Here is a 20733-nt window from a genome sequence, read left to right on the forward strand (position 1 = left end):
AAAGCTATTTTAAAATCGGACATATCGAGTGCATAGAGGAGTTCTGTATCTATAATTCTTAAAATAATTGTTATGCTTTTTGTGAACGTTTATCGTGAGTAATTTAGTAAATTGTTAGTAAATTCCCAGGAAGTTTGCGGAGGGTATGCTAGTTCTGAACGTCACATGCTAATGTAAAAAGCAGTTTTTTGATATAAATATGAACTTGATTGAACAAAACATGCATGTATTGTATAACATAATGTCCTAGGGTTGTCATCTGATGAAGATCATCAAAGGTTAGTGCTGCATTTAGCTGTCTTCTGGGTTTTTGTGACATTATATGCTAGCTTGAAAAATGGGTGTCTGATTATTTCTGGCTTGGTACTCTGCTGACATAATCTAATGTTTTGCTTTCGTTGTAAAGCCTTTTTGAAATCGGACAGTGTGGTTAGATTAACGAGAGTCTTGTCTTTAAATAGCTGTAAAATAGTCATATGTTTGAGAAATTGAAGTAATAGGATTTTTAAGGTATTTGAAAATCGCGCCACTGGATTACACTGGCTGTTAAGTAGGTGGGACGATTACGTCCCGCCTAGCCCATAGAGGTTAAAAAAACTCCACAGGAAACTGCTGGCAGAGCAGCAACGTTTCACATAGTGTCCTATAATATCGCCTCTAACTGTCTACTGCTTGAGTTCACCTCTTATAGAATATTGGCTTAATGTTCCAGCACCTAAATATAAACAGTACCAGCACCCAAAATGAGTTCTGATTCTCATATTAGAGCAGGAGAAGGGGGGATGTGGTGTAGAAGCTAGAGGTCTGTTACCCAAGTCAACTCAACAGGTCTGATGCTATATGTCAGGGTCAGGCTGGGCTGGGACAAGAGTGGAAAATGTTACTGGTTATGATGACATCACTGGTGAGAAGTCAATGATACAAATATAAAGAGGAGACAAGAGGAGAGGGGGGAGAGGAGAGGAAAGAGGAGAGTAGGGGAGAGGGGGAGAAGAGGAGAGGGGGGAGAGAAGAGGAGGATGGGAGAAGGGGAGAGGAGGTACTGTTTGTCTCCCACCATTCCACTCAGAGGACTCTACCTTCTGTTATCAAGAGGGCGTTTCCACTATATTTAGTATACCAGTCATTTCAGTGAAGGGAACAAGTGCACACTTTAGGAGAAAGGAGAGATAATTGGTGCAATGCTTCTTTCTAGTCTACAGTCCTGCGTCTGTGACACCAGATTACCACCTAGTGGCGATAAGAGGAACTGTCCTGTCAGTGTGTTTTTACTGCTGGCTCAAAACAACACGACCTGCATACACGATATGATTCATGTGTGAGTACTAAAAGCATATGAATATAGTATATTATAGTATATTTGTTATATATGTGGGTCTGATAAGTAAACACTCTTAATGTTTGCTGTTTTATCACTAAGAAGAACATTGGGAACTATGTAACCAAACACATGTGAAACCTCATGATGTGAGTGATAAGAAGTGTTTAAAAAGGTGAGTTCTGAACCCTGTAGACTACTGCACTACTTCTGAAGAAGACCAGAGTCATTTCAGAATGAAGACTACTATAGTTCTGATGGTGTTGCTGTTCTGTCTGGGGCCTGGACTCAGGGAGAGAGTGGAGGGGTGACTAGTAGGTCTGTCTGTCTGTCTGTCTGTCTGCAGTATATTCACCGAATCAACAAAAGTATGTGGTCACCTGCTCGTCAAACATCTCATTCCAAAATCATGGGCATTTGCATGGAGTTGGTCCCCCCCTTTTCTGCTATAACAGCCTCCACTCTTCTGGGAAGGCTTTCCACTAGATGTTGGAACATTGCTGAAGGGACTTGCTTCCATTCAGCCACAACAGCATTAGTGAGGTCGGGCACTGATGTTGGGCGATTAGGCCTGGCTCGCAGTCGGCGTTCCACTTCATCCCTAAGGCGTTCGACGTCGTTGAGGTCAGGGCTTGTGAAGTTCCTCCACACCAATCATGACTAACCATTCATGTATTTAACTCGCTTTGTGTACAGGGGCATTGTCATGCTGAAACAGGAAAGGACCTTCCCCAAACTGTTGCCACAAAGTTGGAAGCACAGAATCCTCTAGAATGTAATTGTATGGTGTAGCGTTAAGATTTCCCTTCACTGGAACTAAGGGGCCCAAACCATGAAAAACAACCCCAGACCATTATTCCACCAAACTTTACAGTTGGCACTATGCTTTTGTATAAATAGTGTATCCCCCAGCTGTCTGGTCCAGGAGAATATCACCTGTGATGCTGTCTGGTCCAGGAGAATATCACCTGCGATGCTGTCCGGTCCAGGAGAATATCACCTGTGATGCTGTCTGGTCCAGGAGAATAACACCTGTGATGCTGTCTGGTCCAGGAGAATATCACCTGTGATGCTGTCTGGTCCAGGAGAATATCACCTGTGATGCTGTCTGGTCCAGGAGAATATCACCTGTGATGCTGTCTGGTCCAGGAGAATATCACCTGTGATGCTGTCTGGTCCAGGAGAATATCACCTGTGATGCTGTCTGGTCCAGGAGAATATCACCTGTGATGCTGTCTGGTCCAGGAGAATATCACCTGTGATGCTGTCTGGTCCAGGAGAATATCACCTGTGATGCTGTCTGGTCCAGGAGAATATCACCTGTGATGCTGTCTGGTCCAGGAGAATATCACCTGTGATGCTGTCTGGTCCAGGAGAATATCACCTGTGATGCTGTCTGGTCCAGGACTACAAGTAATCTAGTAAGAACCATAACAAAATCAAAAACAGCAAATTAAAAACATTGACAGGTCAGGGAATCAGTCTCAAGATCATTAATCAGTGATTTGAAAATACCAATCGGGACAAGTTCTTCCAGTTTAAAAGTATTTTGTAAGGCGTTCCAAGACGATGGAGCAGAGTACATAAAAGCCCTTTTACCAAATTCAGTTCGGACATTTGGAACAGTTAGCAGGATAAAGTCCCGCGAACGAAGAGAGTACCCACCACATTTCTGAACAATAAAAATGCCCAAATAAAAAGGTAGTAAACCCAAAATGGCTTTGTAAATAAAAATATACCAGTGACTCAGCCTACGAGTGACTAGAGAAGGCCAGCCAACCCTGGTATATAAAGTGCAGTGGTGCGTAAGGGTTTTGCAATTTAAAATAAATCTCAAAGTGCCATGGTAAAGGGTGTCAATTGATCTCAAACACTGAGCGGAAGCATTCATATATAAAATAGTCTAGTAAAGGCATAAATGTAGCTGATACTAGCCTCCTTCTGGCTTCAAAAGAAAAACAAGCCTTATTCCTAAAATAAAATCCTAATTTCAGCTTCAATTCTTTTGTAATTTGTTGAATATGCATTTTAAAAGAGAGGCCATCATCAATCAAAATTCCAAGATATTTATATGAGGTTACGGCCTCCATCTCCTTGCCCTGACAGGTAGTAATAGGTGAAAAGTTCAGAGGTCTATTTCTTGCTTTAGAAAACACCAGTAGTTTAGTTTTGTCAGTATTGAGGATAAGCTTCAATTGAGACAAGGTATGTTGAACAGTATTAAAAGCAGTTTGCAAGTTCTGGAAAGCTTTTGTAAGAGATGAATCACAACAGTAAATAACAGTATCATCAGCATAAAAATGAAGTTGTGCATTTTGGACATTTTTGTCTAAATTATTTATATAAATAGTGAATAAGAGAGGACCAAGTACAGAGCCTTGGGGCACACCATTTAAGACAGACAATTTAACAGACCTAAGCCCATCAAATTGAGTGCACTGAGTTCTATCAGACAGATAGTTAACAAACCATGCAACTGCATGCTCTGAAAGACCTACACTCGACAATCTCTGCCTTAGTATAGCATGATCAACTGTATCAAAAGCCTTAGAGAGATCAATAAAAAGTGAGACACAATGCTGTTTTTTGTCAAGAGCTTCAGTGATATCATTTAAAACCTTCATGGCTGCTGTAATTGTGCTATGCTTCTTCCTGAAACCCGATTGATACATTGATAAAATAGAGTTAGTATATAAAAACTCTTTTAGCTGGTCACTCACAAGGGTTTCAAGTATTTTCACCAGGGGTGACAGCTTTGAGATTGGCCTATACTTATTTAAAAGAGTTGGATCTCCCCCTTTTAAAAGTGGCAGGACAAATGCTGATTTCCAGATCTTTGGAATTTCATTACATTCCAGGGTTAGATTAAACAGATATGCAAGTGGTTCAGCTATGAAATCAGCTGCCAGATTTAAAAAGCAGGGATCCAAAAGATCAGGACCTGCAGGCTTTCTCTGATCTAAGGATTTCAGGGCCTTATGTACCACCTGCACTGAGAATGGCAAAAAGCTAGAAGTTTGACCAGCTCTCACTGGTTCATCAACACAAGGTTGTACAGAGACAGAGGACACTGAATCAAACAGTCTACCAGATGATACAAAGTGCTCATTGAAACAATTCAGCATTTCAGTTTTGTCATATATAGCAACAGAGTCCTTCAATACACATGATGGTAATTCATTAACATTACTGTTACCAGACATACACTAATAGCCTTCCAAAACTTTCTAGGGTCATTCAGGTTATCAGTGGTAACAGACATAAAATATTCAGACTTGGCCTTCCTGAGAAGAGAAGAACACTTGTTTCGTAACTGCCTAAAAACAAGCCAATCAGCATCAGAACACGATTTCCTTGCTTTAGCCCAGGCTAGATTACGGTCGTGAACAATGCAAGAAAGCTCAGACGAAAACCATGGATTATCCCTCCCTTTAACCCTGAACCTGCGGAATGGAGCATGTCTGTTTACTATTTGGAGAAAACCATCCTGAAAGAATTTTCAGGCAGTTTCCACATCAGGGATAAGCTCAATCTTGCTCCAGTCAAAATAAAACAAATCATGAAAGAAAGCCTGCTCAATGAAACACTTCAGATTTCTCTTACGAATAAAACGCGGGTTAGACTTAGAAATCTTAGTATTTCTAATAGCAACAACAGCACAATGGTCACTTAAATCATTACAAAAAACACCAACCGCAGAATATTTATGTGGAACATTTGTCAATATCAAATCAATCAGGGTAGATTTATCTGGGCATTTTAGATTTGGGCGAGTGGGTGAGTTAATCAACTGGGTAAGATTCATAGAATTACAAAACATTTTTAAATCATCAGACACCGGCATTAACCAACACCAGTTGAGATCACCAATCAAAATCATTTCACTGTAAAGAAGTTTAGACATGAGGTGCGTCAAAGAAGAAAATGCATCACCGAGAGCAGAGGGGGGTCTATAACAGCCAATCACAGTTAGAGAGAGCAGAGGGGGGGTCTATAACAGCCAATCACAGTTAGAGAGAGCAGAGGGGGTCTATAACAGCCAATCACAGTTAGAGAGAGCAGAGGGGGGTCTATAACAGCCAATCACAGTTAGAGAGAGCAGAGGGGGGTCTATAACAGCCAATCACAGTTAGAGAAAGACCCTTAGAAACCTCAATATTCAAAGCAAGAAATTCCAACTGTTTACAAATAGTTTCAGACTTTGCCACACTTACAGGGAATTTTGTTTTTACATATATAGCCACACCCCCACCTTTCTTAACCCGATCAGTGCGATAAACATTGTAACCAGTTATACAAATATCCGTATCAAGAACAGACTTGCTGAGCCAGGTTTCAGAAAACACAATTATATCAGCATCAGTTGATTTAGCCCAAATCCTAACCCCATCCATTTTTGACAACAGGCTGTGTACATTTAAATGAAAAATACCAAGACCAGATCTTGATTTCAAATCAGAGGGGGTTTGGAGACATTGCATATCAGGGCCAGGGTTAGGCTGCACGTTACCTGATATCAACAATAGAAGAATAACTAGGCACCTCTGTTTAATAACTTTGCACGGCTTCTCTTTTTTAAGAGACCTACTGCAAGCGAAGTCTACAAGTGAGTTTCCAGACAATACAAAACAGTCATTTAAAACCATTAGACTTTGGTAGTGACACAAATTCGTAATCTTCACATCATGCCACAAATACATCGGCACTTGGACGAGTGGAACGAGTAAAAAGGAGCGAGTTCCTGCAAACAAAATGTCCAATGGACGGGAGAGCACATTGTCAGATGTACTCACCCAGCGACAATGTTCGTTTTCTCCAGATCTCGTTAAAGTCAGTGCATAAAGCAATACCATGAAAACTGTCATTTTCTCTGACAAATGTAAATAATAGAGCCCAATGAAGGTAAGGGGAGAGAGGGACAGCGTATATGTAAATCTGAATGTGAGTATTTGCACGTGTGAGTAGATTGGGTGTTGAGGTCGATTGAGAGAGCGGGTTGGGGATTGATGAGCTGCCACTGACAGCCAGACGAAGAGCAAAAAGGAGCGGCTTGGACGAGACACTCCGTGGATGAAGAAGGAACTCAGGCCAGCCAGAGATAGGGTTACTTTGGTAAACTTCAGTGCCGAGTTGAAGTGCCAAGTTGAGGAAGACCCGTGATCTTTACAGCAGCAAAAATAAAATAGTTTGCACTACACAACAAAGAAGTTACTCAGCCATAAATAAATAGGTTATTAGTAGGTTAAAATGTACTAGACACAGACAAACGACTTGACATGCTACCATCTTGGGAACAGCTTATATAGTAGACATGATCCATCCCACCAGAGGGTGGAGGGGCACCTGTATCAGTGGTTTTGACCAGATAGACACCTGCAGACACAGTATAGTGCCTCCCATGTACTCTCCTAAGATTGGACTTTTCTATACCACGTATCACGTGACTGTGTACAAAACTGCCAATGGTAGAAAACTTTGCCAGCGGTAGACAGTGCATTCGTTAAGTATTCAGACCCATTCACTTTTCCACATTTAGTTACATTTCAGCCTCATTCTAAAATGGAATAATATTTTTTCCCCTCATCAATCAACACACAATACCCCATAATAACAAATCAAAAACAGATTTTTAGACACTTTTGCACATGTATTTACTTAAGTATTCAGACTCTTTGCTATGAGACTCGAAATTGAGCTCAGATGCATCCTGATTCCATTGATCATCCTTGAGATGTTTCTACAACTTGATTGGAGTCCACCTGTGGTAAATTCAATTGATTAGACATGATTTGGAAAGGCACACACCTGTCTATATAAGGCCCCACAGTTTACAGTGCACGTCAGAGCAAAAACCAAGCCACGAGGTCAAAGGAATTGTCCGTAGAGCTCTGAGACAGGATTGTGTCGAGGCACAGATCTGGGGAAAGGTACCAAAAAATGTCTGACAAATATATTGATAAAAGTATTTGTATTTATTATGGATCCCCATTAGTTCCTGCCAAGGCAGCAGCTACTCTTCCTGGGGTTTATTATGGATCACCATTAGTTCCTGCCAAGGCAGCAGCTACTCTTCCTGGGGTTTATTATGGATCACCATTAGTTCCTGCCAAGGCAGCAGCTACTCTTCCTGGGGTGTATTATGGATCCCATTAGTTCCTGCCAAGGCAGCAGCTACTCTTCCTGGGGTTTATTATGGATCCCATTAGTTCCTGCCAAGGCAGCAGCTACTCTTCCTGGGGTTTATTATAGATCCCCATTAGTTCCTGCCAAGGCAGCAGCTACTCTTCCTGGGGTCCAGCAAAAATAAAGGCAGTTATACCATTTTAAAAACATTACAATAAATTCACAACACACTGTGTCCTCAGTCACCTTGTCCTAGAGAGATTTACATGGTTATCAAAACGTCACATCAGGGTAAGCCTAAACAAAACACAGCCCTATGGGAAAAATGAATGGTGGAAAAACGATGTGAACCATCTCCCTGTTTGACCTCTAGTTTTTATGGATATTATGACTACAGAGCCCCACAGTGGACATGTCAAAATATGTTCCATTGATAAAGCACACTTTATTTAACCTCAATGTCATCTTGTTTTTACATGGCATTGTAGATGTTAGCGGTATATAGTATGTATTTTGGATGTTTTCAGTGTGTTTTTAACCTTTTCAGACAATGGGTTAATCACAATTAAAAAATAGTGCACTAACATTACACAAAGTGAACTGAAGTCTGACAGCCCAAACAAAAACACAAATTCTCAGTCAAAAACACAAGTCAGAACACAGCCTCTTGATTCTCTCATGTGTTTTCAGGTTCTCTGACTGGGAAAATGTCTTTCCACAATGAGAGCAGTGGTATGTCTCCTCCTGTGTATTTGTATGTATTCGTTCATGCTCTTTCAGGTACCTTAACCGGGTAAATCTCTCTCCACACTGGGAGCAGCGGTACATCTTCTTACCTGTGTGTGTCCTCAAATGCTTGTTCAGGTTTCCTACCTGGCCAAAACTCTTTCCACACTGGGAACATTGGAAAAGCTTTTCCCCTGTGTGTCCCCTCTCATGGTTTTGCAGGCTCCCTAACTGGGTAAACGTCATTCCGCATTGGGAACAGTGGTAAGGCTTCTCTCCAGTGTGTATTCTCTTATGTATTCTCAGGCTCCCTAACTGAGTAAAACTCTTTCCACACTGGGAGCAGTGATGTCGGCCTGCTGGTTTGGACGTCTCGGGGTCTGGTTTCCCTGAAGGACTCTTCCTGCTGTCAGAAGGAGAGTCTGGTCTCTCTCCTGTCAAAGACAAACAGATTATTTAATTAAACAGAAACCTGAATGAAACCTCCACATGATAAAACTTCCTATGACGTATTCCTGTAATTTCCGGACTATTAAGCGCACCTGAATATAAGCCGCACCCACTGAATTTAAAAATATATATTATTTTGAACATAAATAAGCCGCACATGTCTATAAGCCGCAGGTGCCTACCGGTACATTGAAACAAATGAACTTTACACAGGCTTTAACGAAACACGGCTTGTAACAAAAAATAAGCAGTAAGCTTTAGTTGTCTTTTTGCACTGAGTGAATTCCTCACGCTGCTGTTTCCAACGTCTTATCATCGACTCATTAAGACCAAGCTCCCGTGCAGCAGCTCTATTTCCTTTTCCAACAGCCAGATCAATCGCCTTCAACTTGAAAGCTGCATCTCCGTGTCTTTGCCATGATGAGGGTGACAAAATGACTACCGTAATCAGAATGATGGGAAGTTTGAGAGCGCTCGATTTAATCTAAACAGTAAACAAAAAAGTTGTTTGACCTTAACCCGTCCGGCAATTTCATTGGTCTAATGAAAGCTTCATACCGCCAAAAAACTGAGCACGTCACAGAATGTTTTTTTTTAGAAAAAAAAATTGAAAGCGGGAAAAATCCATATATTAGCCGCGTCATTGTTTAAGACGCGAGGTTCAAAGCGTGGGAAAAAAGTTGCGGCTTATAGTCCAGAATTTACGGTCATCTAGACTAGATCCCTCAATCACCTAAAGTCAGTTTTCACAAGTATTATTAAGGTGACTAGAAAATGCAGGTCTCTGTGTGGTTCTTAGTCAGAGACTCTGTCAGTCAGTATGGTCAGGAGGAGTTGAGGAGTCTGGTTGCCTTTTACAAGGAGCACTTGACTAAGGCATAATTACACCAGAGGAAGTCATGTCAGAGTACTCCCAGTACAGAGATTTGCCCAGGGCCCATCAGCTGGCCCAATGAGACATTTTCCTCAATGTCCTGCAGTCAGGTGTTTACTAGGATAATGTTACCAATGTCATAAACGTGAGCTGTATATTTTGGTAAAATTACACAACACATAATTGAAAGAAACAAATTTGCTCAAGGCACATTATACATAATTGAATGAACCATGAATAAATAATTTGTTCATGTTATGAAAGAATTAAGCATAAACAAATATATTTTTCTTTAGAGGAGAGCCAGATTCAGGTGACTGAGGTCTCCTTGGTGCTTCCTGTCTCCACTGACAGAGGTTTCCTTGGTGCTTCCTGTCTCCACTGACTGAGATCTCCTTGGTGCTTCCTGTCTCCACTGACTGAGGTCTCCTTGGTGCTTCCTGTCTCCACTGACAGAGGTCTCCTTGGTGCTTCCTGTCTCCACTGACGGAGGTCTCCTTGGTGCTTCCTGTCTCCACTGACTGAGATCTCCTTGGTGCTTCCTGTCTCCACTGACAGAGGTCTCCTTGGTGCTTCCTGTCTCCACTGACTGAGATCTCCTTGGTGCTTCCTGTCTCCACTGACTGAGATCTCCTTGGTGCTTCCTGTCTCCACTGACTGAGATCTCCTTGGTGCTTCCTGTCTCCACTGACTGAGATCTCCTTGGTGCTTCCTGTCTCCACTGACAGAGGTCTCCTTGGTGCTTCCTGTCTCCACTGACTGAGATCTCCTTGGTGCTTCCTGTCTCCACTGACTGAGATCTCCTTGGTGCTTCCTGTCTCCACTGACTGAGATCTCCTTGGTGCTTCCTGTCTCCACTGACTGAGATCTCCTTGGTGCTTCCTGTCTCCACTGACAGAGGTCTCCTTGGTGCTTCCTGTCTCCACTGACGGAGGTCTCCTTGGTGCTTCCTGTCTCCACTGACTGAGATCTCCTTGGTGCTTCCTGTCTCCACTGACGGAGGTCTCCTTGGTGCTTCCTGTCTCCACTGACTGAGATCTCCTTGGTGCTTCCTGTCTCCACTGACTGAGATCTCCTTGGTGCTTCCTGTCTCCACTGACGGAGGTCTCCTTGGTGCTTCCTGTCTCCACTGACAGAGGTCTACTTGATCACACACATCCACAGTTGAAGTCAGAAGTTTACATACACTAAGTTGACTGTGCCTTTAAACAGCTTGGAAAATTCCAGAAAATGATGTCATGGCTTTAGAAGCTTCTGATAGGTTAATTGACATCATTTGAGTCAATTGGAGGTGTACCTGTGGATGTATTTCAAGGCCTACCTTCAAACTCAGTGCCTCTTTGCTTGACATCACGGGAAAATCAAAAGAAATCAGCCAAAACCTCAGATTTATTTTTTAGACTTCCACAAGTCTGGTTCATCCTTGGGAGGAATTTCCAAATTCCTGAGGGTACCACGTTCATCTGTATAAACAATAGTATGCAAGTATAAACACCGTGGGACCACGCAGCCGTCATACCGCTTTGGAAGGAGACGTACTTTGGTGTGAAACGTGCAAATCAATCTCAGAACAGCAGCAAAGAACCTTGTGAAGTTGCTGGAGGAAATAGGTACAAAAGTATCTATATCCACAGTAAAACGAGTCCTTTATCGACCTAACCTGAAAGGCAGCTCAGCAAGGAGAAGCCACTGCTCCAAAACCGCCATAAAAAAGCCAGACTACGGTTTGCAACTGCACATGGGGACAAATATCATACTTTTTGGAGAAATGTCCTCTAGTCTGATGAAACAAAAATAGAACTGTTTGGCCATAATGACCATCATTATGTTTGGAGGAAAAAGGGGGAGGCTTGCAAGCCGAGGAACACCATCCCAACCTTGAAGTACGGGGGTGGCAGCATGATGTTGTGGGGGTGCTTTGCTGCAAGAGGGACTGGTGCACTTCACAAAATAGATGGCATCATGAGGGTGGAAAAGTATGTGGATATACTGAAGCAACATCAAGACATCAGTCAGGAAGTTAAAGCTTGGTTGCAAATGGGTCTTCCAAATGGACAATGACCCCAAGCAAACTTCCAAAGTTCAGGAAAAATGGCTTAAGGACAACAAAGTCAAGGTGTTGGAGTGGCCATCACAAAGCCCTGACCTCAATCCTATAGAACATTTGTGGGCAGAAATGAAAAAGCGAGTGTGAGCAAGGAGGCCTACAAACCTGATTAAGTTACACCAGCTCTGTCACGAGGAATGGGCCAAAATTCACCCAACTTATTGTGGGAAGCTTGTGGAAGGCTACCCGAAACATTTGACCCAAGTTAAACAATTTAAAGGCAATGCTACCAAATACTAATTGAGTGTATGCAAACGTCTGACCCACTGGGAATGTGATGAAAGAAATTAAAGCTGAAATAAATAATTCTCTCTACTATTATTTTGACATTTGACATTCTTAAAATAAAGAGGTGATCCTAACTGACCGAAGACAGTGAATTTTTACTAGGATTAAATGTCAGGAATTGTGAAAAACTGAGTTTAAACGTATTTGGCTAAGGTGTATTTAAACTTCCGACATCAACTGTATCTCTGTCCGCCTACCTGCTAGGATGATATACAGGAAAGTGTCTATGCCTGCCTGCTAGGATGATATACAGTAAATATCATGATCTAGTCATAGACCATGTCTGACTTCCTTAATAAGTCCTATAGATACTGTTCATGATCTAGTCATACACCATGTCTGACTTCCTTAATAAGTCCTATAGATACTGTTCATAATCTAGTCATACACCATGTCTGACTTCCTTAATAAGTCCTATAGATACTGTTCATAATCTAGTCATACACCATGTCTGACATCCTTAATAAGTCCTATAGATACTGTTCATAATCTAGTCATACACCATGTCTGACTTCCTTAATAAGTCCTATAGATACTGTTCATAATCTAGTCATACACCATGTCTGACTTCCTTAATAAGTCCTATAGATACTGTCCATAATCTAGTCATACACCATGTCTGACTTCCTTAATAAATCCTATAGATACTGTCCACTGTTTCAGAGTAGGAGTGGCCATGACCCTTCGAAATTGTAAGGATTACGCTAGCTGCTGTAACCACAGCAACATTTATTTCGGTGACAGAATTATAGAGTAACTTTGGAATACGCTAGATACACTACATGACCGAACGTATGTGGACACCTGCTTGTCGAACATCTTATTCCAAGATCATGTTAATTCAAAAGGGGATTGGTCCCCCCTATGCTGCTATAACAGCCTCCACTCTTCTGGGAAGGCTTTCCACTAGATGTCGGAACATTGCTGTGGGGGACTTGCTTCCATTCAGCCACAAGAGCATTAGTGAGGTCGGGAACTGATGTTGGGCGATTAGGCCTGGCTCGCAGTCGGCGTTCCACTTCACCCCAAAGGTGTTTGATGGGGTTGAGGTCAGGGATCTGTGCAGGCCAGTCAAGTTCTTCTACACCGATCTCAACAAACCATTTCTGTATGGACCTAGGTCCAGGGGCATTGTCATGCTGAAACAGCAAAGGGCCTTCCCCAAAATGTTGCCACAAAGTTGGAAGCACAGAATGGTCTAGAATGTCATTGTATGCTGTAGCGTTTACACCACTCCAGCCTACGCTTGGCACTCTAGCAATGATAAAGTACTTTATGATAACGCGAAAATTAAATAAACGATTTGGTATCATTTTTATTATGGAAGATTGAATAAGTTTGCTTCAAACGGTTTGCTTGGAATGATTTGTAGCCATCGTCTCGACTATCTGTGCATGAGAGTCCATTCAACTCAGTTTCCCTACCTGAAAAAACGCCATTCCGTAAAGTGTATTCACGCACGCAAATTCAGGAAGAAACTGAAGAGCAGATGGCCTGACCGCGTTTTGCGACTGTCGGCACACTTGACCGCAGTCAACAGTGGGCTCGGAATCGCCTCCAGTTTAGTACGATGGAATTGCAGTATTGAATGAAGACAAGTCCATTCCGTGAGACATTTAAGTTGTGATTTTGCGTGCAAATCCATTGTTAAAGTTTTGTTGTTGGCCAGCTTGTTGATGGTATTCACATCTTACAGTGTAGCTTTATCAATTCCTACATTAAAACGGCATTTAAGATCAGAACTAGAATAGAATGCCGTTTAAAACCACGCATCAGTAAAACAACTATTTTCAAGACAGGACTTACTGGTGTTACTCAGATCTTCTGTCTCCTCTTCTTCTTCCCTCTCCTCCTCCTTCAATATGACAGTTCTCTCCTTCATTCACTCCAAAAAAAGTATAATCGTTTTCTTCCTCTTCTTTCTCTGTAACAGCCTCTCCCTCTACTTCTTCATTTACTGTGACATCCTCCTCTTCATTCTCCTCTTTCACGACAACGTTCAGCCAAATACCTTCTTTATCCTTCCAGCAGACCTCTTTTTTAGCAGGAGGGCAGTAGCTTGGTGAGCTCATGGTCGGGGATGTTAGCCAGCTAACCTAGCTAGTTAGCGACTAGCCTAGTGACAGGCTCATTTATCAAGCCAGCTACCGTTACCTGACTAAACGGAAATATCACATTAAATGGGGAAACTAGTTAAAAGACAGAATTATGTTCCAAATACAGAGGCAAATATACACCGAAGCAGTCTGAACAGCTTGAATGTTTCGGCTAGGAAGCTACCGAGGTGGCTGACTAGATGTTGTTGAAGAAGCGTCCCGTCCACTACATTATACGTCACGCTGAAAGCATCGCCTGAAAAACACATATCGCCATCTGTTGACTGGAGTGGTTAACGCAGATAAATGTTTCTTTTATTTCCAGACAAAAAGTGCATTTTTACATTTCTTTCATTAAATAATAATATAATAGTCAGACAACTGCAGATTTGTAATAATTATGAATTTAAAACCTACTTCTACATTCTACCAACACAACAGATGTTTCTACTACAGTGAATATTAACCAATGAGGTGGGTCTTTACACATTCTACCAACACAACAGATGGTAATACTACAGTGAATATTAACCAATGAGGTGGGTCTTTCCACATTCTACCATCACAACAGATGTTTCTACTATGAACACTTTCAGGTTAATTGAAGTTAAATTCCCAAATAGCCTCTACAGGTTTGGTCATTATCAGGTATTGGAGCTTTGAAAGATGATGCACAACAACGGTTTCTTCCACAAAACCACAACTTCAATAACCACCGCGGTCTAAATAACTGTAAAGTAAGTCGCCATCGAAATGACTACCGCTACAATCGACCAATCAACCATGACTTGAGCCTGTCGCCTGCAGTCCGTGGAGAAAAGTAGCTTTTTTTTCTGGTAAAGTTACACTGGGTACATGGGCCACATCAATAATATACCGTCCGGCACATTGTCTAGGAAAGTACTACGTGGCTGTGGTGGAAGATCAGACCTCACCACCATTTGACTGATGTTGGGGGCGTGTCTGAAGACTACCCGTCGGGGTTCTTTAATCGTCTTTTCCAGTTGTGGATCAATGATCAAGACGTGCCAGTGTTTTAATGATGTGGTCCAACTGTTTACCAAGTGGGGAGAACTGAAGGAAGCATTGAACGTGTTGATCTGGAGGGAGGGAGGTTTGGGGAGAACTGAAGGAAGCATTGAACATGTTGGTCTGGAGGGAGGGAGGTTTGGGGAGAACTGAAGGAAGCATTGAACATGTTGGTCTGGAGGGAGGGAGGTTTGGGGAGAACTGAAGGAAGCATTGAACATGTTGGTCTGGAGGGAGGGGAGGTTTGGGGAGTACTGAAGGAAGCATTGAACATGTTGGTCTGGAGGGAGGGAGGTTTGGGGAGAACTGAAGGAAGCAGTGAACATGTTGGTCTGGAGGGAGGGGAGGTTTGGGGAGTACTGAAGGAAGCATTGAACATGTTGGTCTGGAGGGAGGGAGGTTTGGGGAGTACTGAAGGAAGCATTGAACATGTTGATCTGGAGGGAGGGAGGTTTGGGGAGAACTGAAGGAAGCATTGAACGTGTTGGTCTGAAGGGAGGGGAGGTTTGGGGAGTACTGAAGGAAGCATTGAACGTGTTGCTCTGGAGGGAGGGAGGTTTGGGGAGTACTGAAGGAAGCATTGAACGTGTTGGTCTGGAGGGAGGGAGGTTTGGGGAGTACTGAAGGAAGCATTGAACGTGTTGGTCTGGAGGGAGGGAGGTTTGGGGAGTACTGAAGGAAGCATTGAACGTGTTGGTCTGGAGGGAGGGAGGTTTGGGGAGTACTGAAGGAAGCATTGAACGTGTTGGTCTGGAGGGAGGGAGGTTTGGGGAGTACTGAAGGAAGCATTGAACATGTTGATCTGGAGGGAGGGGAGGTTTGGGGAGTACTGAAGGAAGCATTGAACGTGTTGCTCTGAAGGGAGGGGAGGTTTGGGGAGTACTGAAGGAAGCATTGAACATGTTGCTCTGAAGGGAGGGAGGTTTGGGGAGTACTGAAGGAAGCATTGAACATGTTGGTCTGGAGGGAGGGAGGTTTGGGGAGAACTGAAGGAAGCATTGAACACGTTGGTCTGAAGGGAGGGGAGGTTTGGGGAGAACTGAAGGAAGCATTGAACATGTTGATCTGGAGGGAGGGAGGTTTGGGGAGAACTGAAGGAAGCATTGAACGTGTTGGTCTGGAGGGAGGGAGGTTTGGGGAGTACTGAAGGAAGCATTGAACGTGTTGGTCTGGAGGGAGGGAGGTTTGGGGAGTACTGAAGGAAGCATTGAACGTGTTGGTCTGGAGGGAGGGAGGTTTGGGGAGTACTGAAGGAAGCATTGAACATGTTGATCTGGAGGGAGGGGAGGTTTGGGGAGTACTGAAGGAAGCATTGTCGCTGTCTGAAACGCTCATCCAGACAGTCCTCTGGGTTACCCCGCTTTCTGAAACGTTCATCCAGACAGTCCTCTGGGTAACCCCGCTGTCTGAAACACTCATCCAGACAGTCCTCTGGGTAACCCCGCTGTCTGAAACACTCATCCAGACAGTCGGCTTGTTTGTCATAGTCACTCTGTGTACCACAAAACCTGCTTATGCGACAGTATTGGCTGACGGAGAGACTATTTTCTAGGGGTGTAGGGTGGAAGCTAACAGGGATTTCCTGTCCGTTGGCTTCCTGTATAGGTCTGTGCTAAAGCCACTCCTCTCCCTCTTAATCAAAATGTCCAGATAACTTGTTTCATGCACATCAAAGGTGAGGGTGAATTTTAGATGACAGAAGTCACATTTAGGTGCCAGGTGTAACTGAGGCCATAGATGCTCCATATCCATTACTTTGAGTGTTTTATATAATACAACTAAATGTGTTTCTGTGTTGCAGCGGCTGTCAAGAAATGGAACGGCAAGGCCACAGAACATGATATAAGAGGAGCTGTGGGAGACCACCTCAAGCCCCTGGTAGAGCCAGGGGTGGTGTTTACCACTCCTTCAGCAGGCTGGAAAAGTCCGACTGATACTGTTTTTCATACTAAGTTGGACTAAGATATGTGTTGCTTTGCGCATATTTCTTCAATATGTTCAAATCAAGCTTTATTTATACAGCACATTTCAGACATGCATGCAACACAATGGCTTCACAGGAAAATACAAAGTAAATAAACATAAATATTTACCACAACAGGATAAAAAAAATATATAAGAATAACAACTGAAAGATTAATGAGCATTGTAAGGAAATATCATTGATTAAAATATTAAGAATTGGATGCAATATCCAACCCAAAATATAAGCTTGTTTTACTCCATTGTTTGTTGTTACGTTCCCCAGCAAGAAAACCAGAAATGTCCCTTAAATAGAAGAGGAACTAACAAAGAGTCACTGACAACAACCACAACTAAACAGGTGGGGTTTTAGGAGGGGTTCTGAAAGACACTATGGGGGTGTCCACTGAAAGTTGACTAGTAACAACAACTGGGACCTAAAAGACAGCCACTAAATCTGCCCAAGAAGAGGCAAACAAAAGAAAAACCCACACCAAACTTAAAGACAGGACGCAAACCAAAAAGGTAGCGTAACTAAAGTTGTTGACCCTCCACGTCTTTGAAGACAACTGGCATACTGGGCCAGACACTCTTAAATAGCACCTGGACCAGCTCAGGTGAAATACCTTCCCACTAACGAGATGGACAAGCCAGCACAGGTGGAACACAAACTGACTAATGAGGTGACACCAATCAGTGTGTCCTACGTGCTAACGAGCTAGACGTGCTAACGAGCTAGTCGTGCTAACGAGCTAGACGTGCTAACGAGCAAGACCTGCTAACGGGCTAGTCGTGCTAGACGTGCTAACGACCTAGACGTGCTAACGACCTAGACGTGCTAACGAGCTAGACGTGCTAAAGTCCAACCTCAAAACATAAATGGAAAAACCAAAGCCTGTAACACCTTCTCCCTTAAGACAACAAATACGTCCTATATTTTTGTTGGACAAGTTTGCTCACCATCAACAGAAAACAACTTCCATTTCACATTATAATCAACTACAATGCTTCACCTTCACCAATATAAACATGGTGTCTACTGGCTGTCAACAATTAAAAACAAGAAAACACACCTATTTTTAAATATATATATTTTTCTACAATGTAATTTTTTTTTAAACTCACTAGCTTCTAGAACTCTCGTCTTCCTAAAACTCACTAGCTTCTAGAAATCTCGTCTTCCTAAAACTCACTAGCTTCTAGAACTCTCGTCTTCCTAAAACTCACTTGCTTCTAGAACTCTCGTCTTCCTAAAACTCACTAGCTTCTAGAACTCTCGTCTTCCTAAAACTCACTAGCTTCTAGAAATCTCGTCTTCCTAAAACTCACTAGCTTCTAGAACTCTCGTCTTCCTAAAACTCACTTGCTTCTAGAACTCTCGTCCCCTTGGAACGAGCCCAAACAAAACTCATCTCCAATACAGAGAAACATGCAGTCAAAATAAATTGGGATCCATGGCAACGCACTGGCGAAACGCAAAACATTTTTGACTGCCCACCATTGAGAATTTCAGCAACCAAGTTGTCCTTACCACGGTCTGATTTCAAGAGGAAACTCCTGCAATATCGGTAGTAGCTTTCCACCTCACTGCGGAGCTTCTCTCTCTTTTCAGGGTTCACTAGATAGGCATGTTGTTGGATCTGGGCCCAGTCCCCAATGTCATGCTCTAGTACATTTGGGTTGGCACCTCCGAGAATGAACCCTGATATTCTAATAGCAGGGCAACAATGTCAATATAATTGTACCCAAAAATGGTAAGCTGGTTGCATAAATAATTATCATTACTAAATGTTACATAATATGAAATATGAAAATCAAATGTACACCCCTTTGTTAATATGTATTGGCAATAATTCACTTAATGGTGAGGCATGGAATAATAAAACATGTATATACACACAAACATCTGCCATAATCATATTACTTGTATGTTTTTAAACACCTTATAAACTGCACCAGCAACAACAACACTGCTGTTTAGTAGCAATACATCACTGATATCCATTAAGGGGAAAATCAGGTTGTACGTGCTGTTGAAACTAACACCACTAAAAAACATGGAAATGGGAGATATATTTTACCTCACTGGTTAGAGGACAACCTGCAGAAGACAGTCAGCTACATTTTGGAGTGATACCTTACAATTTAGGGGTCGCTAAACAAAGGAATGAAACACTTATTTGTCATCACTCATCGATATCATGTTGAAATCAATTGCGTGAGAGTGGGGAGATGAGGTTGCATGTCCTGTTAAAACTAACAGCTCAAAAACCACATGGAATCTGGGAATAATGTGTACATCACTGGTTAGAGGACAACTTGTAGAAAACAGCTAGCTACATTTTGATTCAAGTGGGTCACCAATGCTGTAAGTGTAACACAGCTCTTTTTTTGTTAGTCACTTTTTGTTAAATCACATAAATAGTACTCTTTCAATTCAGAGCCTGGATTTTTCCCCTGATGAGGCTAATATCCATATCATGCTGAAATCAATAGAACAGGGGGCAAACGATTAGGGTTCTACATTGTGACATCATTAAAATACTCCTACTACAATGTTAAAACATTCTACATTATGACATAATTTAATTGATATCATGAAACAACTCCTTCATGTATGTATTTTCTGATGTTTGATCAGAGATCTTTTATCAGAGTATCTCTTGTCACATTGATCACAGCTATAAGGTTTCTCTCCAGGGTGTGTTCTCTGGTGTATAGACAGATAGCTAGATGTAGTAAAACTCTTCCCACATTGACCACAGCTATAATATTTCTCTCCTGGTGTGTTCTCTGGTGGTATATCAGGCTGAATGACTGAGTAAAACTCTTCCCACTTTGATCACAGCTATAAGATTTCTCTCCTGTGTGTGTTCTCTGGTGTGAAGTCAGCTGGCTGGATGTGGTAAAACTCTTCACACATTGATCACAGCCATAAAGTTTCTCTCCTGTGTGTGTATGCTGGTATACTATCAGGTTGTTTAGCTGAGTAAAACTCTTCCCACATTGATCACAGCCATTAGGTTTAACAGGTTTAAGGTTTAACAAATCTTTTGTTTACAAAAGCTTTGTTAAATCAGCACAACAGTTTTCAGCTGGGCTAACATAATTGCAAAAGGGTTTTCTAATGATCAATTAGCCTTTTAAAATGATAAACTTGGATTAGCTAACACAACGTGCCATTGTAACACAGTTGTGATGGTTGCTGATAATGGGCCTCTGTACGTCTATGTAGATATTCCATTAAAAAAATCAGCTGTTTCCAGCTACAATAGTCATTTACAACATTAACAATGTCTAAACTGTACTTCTGATGAATTTGATGTTATTTTAATGGACAAAAAAAATTGATTTTCTTTCAAAAACAAGGACTAAGTGACCCCAAACTTTAGATTGTTAGTGTACATCTACATGATGTATTGTTACACCATGTAGGAGCAGTATAGACCTAATCTGTTCATTATATACATCTACATGATGTATTGTTACACCATGTAGGAGCAGTATAGACCGACAGTAGCTGGCTACTTATTTAAATTTATTTTGACTTAATGAAACTGCCTTAAATGTGCTGTAGTAAACATTTTTTTATTCTCACTAATCAATCAACACATTCCTGTCTTTGTATATCTCAATACAATAGTATTATTTAATGAAATCCATTTAAAATAATATTTTCCCCAACTGCGTTTTCCATCCAGTCAGCAGACGGCGATGTGCGTCTTTCAGGCGATGCTGCAGCGTGACGTATAATCTAGTG

The 20733-nt window shown here is 42.0% G+C and overlaps 1 long non-coding RNA gene across 1 annotated transcript; it reads right to left on the bottom strand.

Annotated features, from left to right (window-relative positions):
* Positions 1 to 7866: 7866 nt before the first annotated feature.
* On the bottom strand, positions 7867 to 14265 carry LOC123731868 (uncharacterized). The gene is made up of 2 exons (XR_014393104.1): positions 13693 to 14265; positions 7867 to 8601 (listed from the first exon to the last, which is right to left on the bottom strand). It is a non-coding gene; the product is annotated as an uncharacterized LOC123731868 (long non-coding RNA).
* Positions 14266 to 20733: the final 6468 nt, after the last annotated feature.

The sequence above is a fragment of the Salmo salar genome, chromosome 08, assembly GCF_965601325.2.
Source record: "Salmo salar chromosome 08, fSalSal1, whole genome shotgun sequence".
Classification (NCBI taxonomy): domain Eukaryota; kingdom Metazoa; phylum Chordata; class Actinopteri; order Salmoniformes; family Salmonidae; genus Salmo; species Salmo salar.